This window comes from Octopus bimaculoides, chromosome 21 (assembly GCF_001194135.2).
Source record: "Octopus bimaculoides isolate UCB-OBI-ISO-001 chromosome 21, ASM119413v2, whole genome shotgun sequence".
NCBI classification, from domain to species: domain Eukaryota; kingdom Metazoa; phylum Mollusca; class Cephalopoda; order Octopoda; family Octopodidae; genus Octopus; species Octopus bimaculoides.
In genome coordinates, this window is record NC_069001.1 from 39971606 (window position 1) to 39979640 (window position 8035).

At 37.0% G+C, this 8035-nt stretch overlaps 1 protein-coding gene and 1 non-coding gene across 8 annotated transcripts in view; one reads left to right on the forward strand and one right to left on the reverse strand.

The window, feature by feature from the left end:
* The window catches only part of LOC106882273 (twinkle mtDNA helicase), a 93475-nt gene that overhangs the window by 6310 nt on the left and 79130 nt on the right, over positions 1 to 8035 (forward strand). For 4 of the 7 annotated variants that reach the window (XR_008266487.1, XR_008266488.1, XR_008266486.1 and 1 more), the window contains exon 1: positions 6567 to 7208. The exons of 2 other annotated variants lie outside the window; for them this stretch is intronic. The gene's annotated coding sequence lies outside the window, so the exon portion shown is untranslated. Of the gene's footprint in view, positions 1 to 3651; positions 3783 to 6566; positions 7209 to 8035 lie in introns of those variants that run through there. One more of the 7 variants, XR_008266489.1, reaches the window with a different exon arrangement.
* On the reverse strand, positions 7287 to 7359 carry Trnaa-agc (transfer RNA alanine (anticodon AGC)). The gene has a single exon. It is a non-coding gene; the product is annotated as a tRNA-Ala (tRNA).

Genomic DNA, 8035 nt, shown 5'->3' on the forward strand with positions numbered 1-8035 from the left:
TTTGTGCGGGTGGCACATGAAATGCACCATTTTGAGCGTGGCCATTGCCAGTACCACCTGACTGGCCTTCGTGCGGGTCACACGTAAAAGCACCCACTACACTCTCTGAGTGGTTGGCGTTAGGAAGAGCATCCAGCTGTAGAAACTCTGCCAAATCAGATTGGAGCCTGGTGTAGCCATCTGGTTTCACCAGTCCTCAGTCAAATCGTCCAACCCATGCTAGCATGGAAAGCGGACGTTAAACGACGACGACGACGATTTTTAGCAGTACATGGGAAGTCGCTTTACAGATCGGCTCGCCCATGTTTGAAAAAGAATTAAGTAATAACAACAAAAACAACGAAATTATGAACTCTAACATTGTCAAAGAGTTACACGTTTAACTTGTTTTGTGACGTAACCAGTTGAATACTGGGGATGGATTAAGCTACAACTTTACCCTTCTTCCAAAATGTGTGATCCTGTTATGATAAGAATATTACCTATGTATGTACCAACGATACTCCATCGATTATTGAACCATCTGCAGTCTTTAAATATACACGTATCAAATACTTTGGAAAACCAAGCTGCTTTGCTGCAGATGCATTGATCGAATACAGGGCAACCAGAGCAATCTAGAAAAAGTAAATAGAAGACATTATGAAAGAATAAATATCTGAATTACTATTAAGAATGGCATTGAAGTTTCAGTCAAGTAATCCACCATCAGACTCTGATGCATTTCAGTCATTTCTTGGCTTATATTTTCTTTGTTGAGATAAAAAAAAATTACAAAAATTATAGAATACAAAAGCAATGTATAAGCACGGACATTCATAAGCGTCAGTTCTTTTTTAAACTGTTTCTTACTTTCACTCCTACCTCGGTGCTAGCAGCTTTCACCTCAGGATTTAAGCTAACCATTGGGGCTTTTTGCAAAAGATTGAGGGCAGCAACGGAGAATAATCTTCATCATCGTTGTCAGCATCAATATTATTATTATTAATAATTTAATTTAAGTAATATAAATACTGTGTGATTGATGTTTGTATAACTTGTATAACTTGATGATTTGTATAAACAGGGAGCATGTGTATGTATAGAGATGGGAATGCATATGTGATTTGTGCTTGTACTTAAAGCAGTTTTTTGTAAAACCAAAGGAGATCCAAGATCTTCAAACAAAAACTGGTGACCCTGAACCACCACAAAAACTGACGACCTCGTACAGGTCGTCATAGTAACTATTCACACTCGACAGCCATCTTACACAATGATTAAATGCCACGCAATATATGGAAGATCAAGTACATCTTCGAATAATGAGCCTTCCACAAATCCCAAATGAATATTGATGCTCTGTCATCTCAATTACTGTTACATACTTTGCACAAAAGTTTTTTCCGTTGAAAAATTCAAATGCAGAGGTTTTTTATTGCTGATTTTCCAGTTTAAGTAATTTGGAGTGTGAGATGTTTTCAATGTTCATGTATTACCGGCTACCCTCCACTATTTTAGGCTTCCAAGCATCCTCAATAGTTGAATTAAGGTGAAATTTTGAGAAATATTGGTCTATTTTCATCAATAACAGTTATATTGTGCAATGAGTTCAATGTGCATGCATGAAGGTATTTAGGATGCATAACGATTGAAATGTAACAAAAGGTGAGGAGAAATCAGGTGGATATTGACACACTTTATTGAAATAAATAAGTTTCCCCAAAATTAAATGTATACAAAGTATATTTATAGCAACTCACACACACAAACATACGCACACATTTATAAATACAATTCACCATACACTTAACCACATACACACTATCACACACACATATTTTACCCAAACATACCCATAAACATTCACATACACATATGCAGACATACAATTGACCGTTAGGATCTTTTTTAAAACGGGAGCCACATTTTTCATTAATGTTTTATGTAGTGTTTTTGGTACGGAAAGACTTTCAAACTTCGTATACTTATCTATTTTGTGTTATAGAACAGAAAAATATTTTTGTATTCGAATTTATTTCATGTAAAATATTGTCTTATTTCGATAATTTCAACCAATCACTGACAAGTATTCAGTTGTTTACATTTACTCCTTTGGCTGATTAAGCGATGTAAAGCGTATTTAATCTCCATACCTTCGTTTTATTTGCTTTTTTCATTTTAAATTTGCTTTAACCCTAACCCGAACCCGAACCCTAGGGTTAGGGTTAGGGTTAATTGTTTCAGAATCGTTTGTTTATGTAGTTGGCACTTAATGTATATCGGCTGAATGGACGTCAGTGATTGGTTGAAATTTCAGAAATACGACAACTTTAACATGGAATAACTTATGGATTTCTTTTTTTTTTAAGAAGACTAAGAGAAAAAGATGTTTTATATGACACATTCTACCAGTGTTCCAAGTTTCAAAGTGTTTCGTTAATGAAAAATGTGGCCCCCGTTTTAAAAAAGATCCGACCGTTACCCTAAAAATTTAAGCGAGGCTGGCCCAAATAATTTTGGATGAATGGGTTTATCTTTTGGTTTCTTGTTTTGCTAAAGTGTAGTAAGCATCATTATGTAGGTTTTTTTAAACTTCAGGGAGACCGCCTTCATGAAATGTTGCAATATAGGATATGGCCTCCTTGAGTGCAGGGCCAGTTTGAGGTCAATCAGTCCAAATGGCTTAAGGCCAACCCTGTATGTAGATGTTACTACACTTTATTATTCCTTTATCTTCTGCTCATATGCTACACCTGCATGCAATTCCAGTCTCTCAGGCCAAACCTGACCTGAATGCATCAGCAGAATGCTCGAAAATACCTTCCACTGGGTTTATACCAATTTTCTTCGTCTTTCAACTTCACAAAGATTCGCTCAACGGCTCTACAAATACAAAGCCATTAAATCACTGCACATCGTTCCTGGTGAACGAACATCCTCAGCAAAGACAAACAAATATGCAGGCAAACAGATGCGGAACCAGTGGCTGAGACAATGAAGGGTGCATATAAGAGACGAAGGTAGTATCAACAGCCACAGAGGATATTTATGTACAGTAAATGGTGGTGCGGTGAAACATGAGCACATTTACAGTAGAGATTTAAGGCACGTCCCTGTACCGACATGCAAGAAGCATATCATGTACCGACATGCAAGATTTCTTTCCTAATCTCGTCCTAAATTTCCACAGTAATGTTGATACAATAAGAAAGAATGACAAACCTGCAGCTGCCGATGCAGCAAGAAATAAAAGTAGAATCACCAGAACAGTCTTCATCTGTAATGAAAAAATGAAGATGTGATATGTTTGCAAACATATCTTGTGTTATATTAGTCAACAAAGACAGAGAATTTAATTCAGATGAAAAGTAAAATACTATCTTATTTATGAGTACGCAGAATACAGCTGGTTTGCTTTATGGAACAGATCCTAAGTGGGTCTGAAGAAAAAAATATTACATTCATTGAACCTGTTTGAATAACACATGAACTATTCGATAGGGCCACTCTGTAAAGTCACGAGTGAGAAGAGAAATTTTGTGAAAAAAAAGCGAGAACGTATATTTCAGTACGAAGTATTAGCTAAGAATAGAAATAAGTAAGAGAGATGACAAAGGGATAAATGATTATCTTAGAGCTGTTTCTGTTATATAAGTTGTCTGCCTGAATAACACTCTGTAGCTTCATCGGACCTTCGAATATGAAGTCGGAGCTCCATTGAAGCTATGGAGTGTTATTCGGGCACTCAACAATGAGTCCACTGCATCTTATAGAAGCTGTAAGCTAATGAAGTCCATAAGGTAATCCTTTGTTCGTTTGCCATCTCGCATATGTATATATATATATAAGCATAAGCATGACTGTGTGGTAAGAAGCTTGCTTCCCAACCACATAGTTCTGGGTTCAGTCCCATTGCGTGGCACCTTCGGTAAGTATCTTCTACTATAGCCTCGGGTCGACCAAAGACCTGTGAGTGGATTTGTAGACAGAAACTGGAAGAAGTCCGTTATATATATGTAATTATATATTTGTGTGTGTATGTTTGTGTTTGTCCCTCCACCATTGCTTGACAAGCGATGCTGGTGTGTTTATGTCCCTGTAACTTAGCAGTTCGGCAAAGGAGAACGATAGAATTAGTGCTAGGTTTACAAAGAATAAGTTCTGGGATTGAAGTTTTCAACTAACACTCTTTAAGGTAGTGCTTCAGCATGGCCGCAGTCAAATGGCTGAAACAAGTAAAAAGAGTAAAAAAAAAAAAGAATAGGGGGAGAGAGAGAGAGAGAGAGAAAGAGGTAGATAGATAGATATTTATACATTTAAAAATATAGCTCAGGACTTTGCAGACTTACCTTCTAATTAGAAAGTTGTTTCTTATATTTTTGAGTACAATCTAAGGAATATGTTACACTGATGCTATGGCAGAGAAGGAGGGTTTTGTTATCAACTGCAACACCTCAGCAAGGGAGGGTGTGTGTGTGTGTGCGCGCATGTGCTCATAATGTCTGTTTTAATAGCCATCAGTAATTTATCATCATTTAAAAATTCAATAAAAAAGTCCAACAAACAGTTATTTACTAGCTGCAATTATATATTTATGTCCATTTTCTAATTTATATTGTTCTCAAACGCTTTGGCTAAGACCAAACGTGTTATCTGCAGAGTTGGAGTAATAATTCACACAGAGCTATTTACTTTTCTTTTTAGATTGGAATGGTTTAGAGCAGTGGTTCTTAACCTAGGCGGTAGCACCAGTTTTGGAGCTTTGTGAGTTCACAGAGGCTCAAAAAAATGTCAAGTAGTTACTATGGGGGTCGCTGAAGAAATATTTTAACAGATACAGCACATTCTTTTAAACACATTTTTGAAATATTTGCAAGAATTAGGATATGAGAAGAACAGTGTAATCAGAAATATGGCTGATGAGTTTCAAGTTCCAAAAGAACAAGTCCTCTCTTTCTTTCAGAATTTCTGTACGAATTTAGCATAAGCGCCCACTACTTCATGTAAAATATCTAAAACGATGCACATGCAAGGTGGGGCTACTGTAAAAACTTATGGACACCACTGCACAAAACTAGGTTCGATTTGATTACAATAATCTTTTTTTTAGTAAAATTGTGGGAAAGACGTTTGTCAAATACCAGCTACAAAAGGTCGAGAACCTGTTTTCTAAAAGAAGGGGTTGTTTCCATGGCCTTTGTAGGCCACTCCATGTTGGTGAGGTCAATGTGGTTCCTGTTTATTTAAAGATTTCAAGTTGATGGCAACCAGAAAAAACATGTACATATTCGAGGATTTCAGAGGGTTTTAATATGGGCTACCACATTATGAAAGAGTTTAGTGAGTCTGGAGTGGGTGAATGTAGGTGGTGAGAGACCAAACAACTTCCAGAAGTAGACACCATTGCAGTGGCAGTAACAAAGGTAGAAAGTGAGGAAACAGAACTTTCATGGGCCAAAAGTGTGTCTATAAATAACTTCATGTTTATCAATCTTGATGTTGTATAGCCCCCAGTTGAGATCTGGTCCAGCAAACTCTTGACACACAGGTAGTAAACCATCAATTTGGTTTGATTCTCAAATTTGTTGCACTGGATATACCATAGTTTTGTCTGGCTAACGAGTGTACATTTTACATTGACATGAAGTGACCAAACACATTCAACTCCCAATGAGCTGGTCGAAGTGAGGCACTGGAGAAGATACCTGCTAATGCTGCCGTACAGTTAGTTCGAACTTGGAACCACCTAGATGTGAAGTTAAACTCTTAACTACATAGGCATGTTTGTGTTCCTTCAAGTGATTTATGTCTATATCGTTAATTAATAGTTTAGGTAGAAGATTTTGCTATCGTTAGGCCCCATGTTAGTTTTGATAGAGCAGACCTGTGATCAAAGGTGTTCCAGCCATGACCAGCCTTTCCCGTTTTCAGGCATATTTATCTAAGACTGCATTATCCTATTTCTCTTTCCTTTTTTAGGAGAGTAGGGTGTGGTTTGAGGGAGAGTTTGCTCCGCTTTCTATCAAGTGACCACTTACAAGCATAATACTTACGTTAGTCGAGTAGGGGAAAAAAGTTTAGTCGAACACCAAAACAGGTAACATCTGGTAAGAATACACTGTTAAATATATTTATGTTGTATATTCAATGCTGACTGGTGTCATAAGATGATGAATTGCCACTAATAAAACAGTTGTTAGCCTCATTACATTGTTTTAGTAACTTTATAGGTTCACATGTGGAGCATATATTTCTTATTGTTCTTGGTGACTTTTATCTTTCGTAGCTGTCTTACCATTTCCCACGTTCTTGCTGCCAGTGCAAAACCTGTATCTTTTCCACACCCCAACTCCCTTCATCGATTTGTCTCATCCCATACATGCATCTCTGATCGACTCTCAGATACTCCGAACACTTTCTTTCTCACCTGCAACTACCAGGTCATCCATTACTGCCTCATTGTAGTTACCCAGGACATCCTTATATCATACAGCATCCTTAAAGTTTTGTACTAATGACTCTTTGTGTGGTGTTTACCAAGCACTACATCTTCAAGGTCACTTTCCGAATTGTGAAAGGTAATTTAGTGCAGCATACGTCCCTCAAGTTATTTTGCTATCTAAACTGTACCCACTCCTTTTAGTCCCACTCCAAAAAGTGAAGTATACATTTTTAATCAGCTCACGCACGTTTGGATACATTGGTGTTATATAATTCTGGGATTAATTAACTACACATATTAATCGTTCCAAGCATGTTGATCGATTCATATTCATTTACGTTAAATTTACTTATTAGAATCTTTTTATTCGGCTGATATGTAAACTTAACTGCAACAACAATTACCTTGCAAGTCCCTAAGTATGTGAATTCTACCACTCCCCTGGCTCATTACAGCTGCTGCCTCAACTAAGCAAATTCTAAAACATGTCAGTTTTGGTAGATAGACATAAATCTATAAAGAAATATGGTAAATCGCTGTTTGAAATCCATCATCTGGTAATTTATAGAACACAAACTACTGATGGTGAAATGTAACAGAAAACACACACTACTCGCGCTCGTAGATTTTCACATGTACATGCATGCACAAGCAGGCATATACACATGTAGATGCACACATACAAACAATTCTTCCTTACACCCTCCAATACTGCAATAATATCTATGTAACATATTCTTTATGCTGTGCCAAGAAATAGCATATACAAATTTTTGACTGAAAGGTAAGTCAGCAGGTTTCTAAACTAAATTTGTAAGGACATACATATATATATATATACTACATGTAATATAAAGCACTTTGGAGATGCTGGGGATCGAACCCGGGGCCTTTTGCATGCTAAGCGAACGCTCTATCATTGAGCTTACATCCCCGTATGCGTGTTAACTACATCCCAAAGATGGAGCCTTGTATCTTTGTTGGAAATCGGCTCCCTTCTCAATGGAAGATTTATAGTAATTAAAAGATATAGGAGACACACACACACATACATAAGAAATGTATAGAATTGTCTTAGATAATTTTGACCAAATATAGTACAGAGTGGAGGTGGGGTGAAAAAAATTCATAAATTTTCATTTTTTTTTTTTACTGCAAAGGTGTCTCTCATTGTTTTATGAAGTGCATTAAAAAAAAAATTGGACAAAATCGGTCCGGAAGGAATTCATAAGCAGAGAAAATCCAACTTATGCGGATGTGTGCTAAGTCATTACATTGTGAAAATTACCCGGCAATGATGGGATACTCAGCTCGTGTGTACATACATACATACATATATATATAAATATATATATATAAACTTATCCATCCTGGGCAATGTAATCCTAGTTACTACATGTATTGGAAAAACCTTTGCCAATGGATATGTTAATATGTGTGACACGCATCTGGCCAGTGGAACTGTTCTTTTCTTTTTCACGTTGGTACTCTAGTCCCTGTTGTGCCTGCTTCGTCAGAAACTGTGTACTCAAGCGCTTTGTAGTGAGATCGAAACCCAAATTATAAGGTCGTGAAGCGAACGCCATCATGCCTGCAAACATACCAATCTTT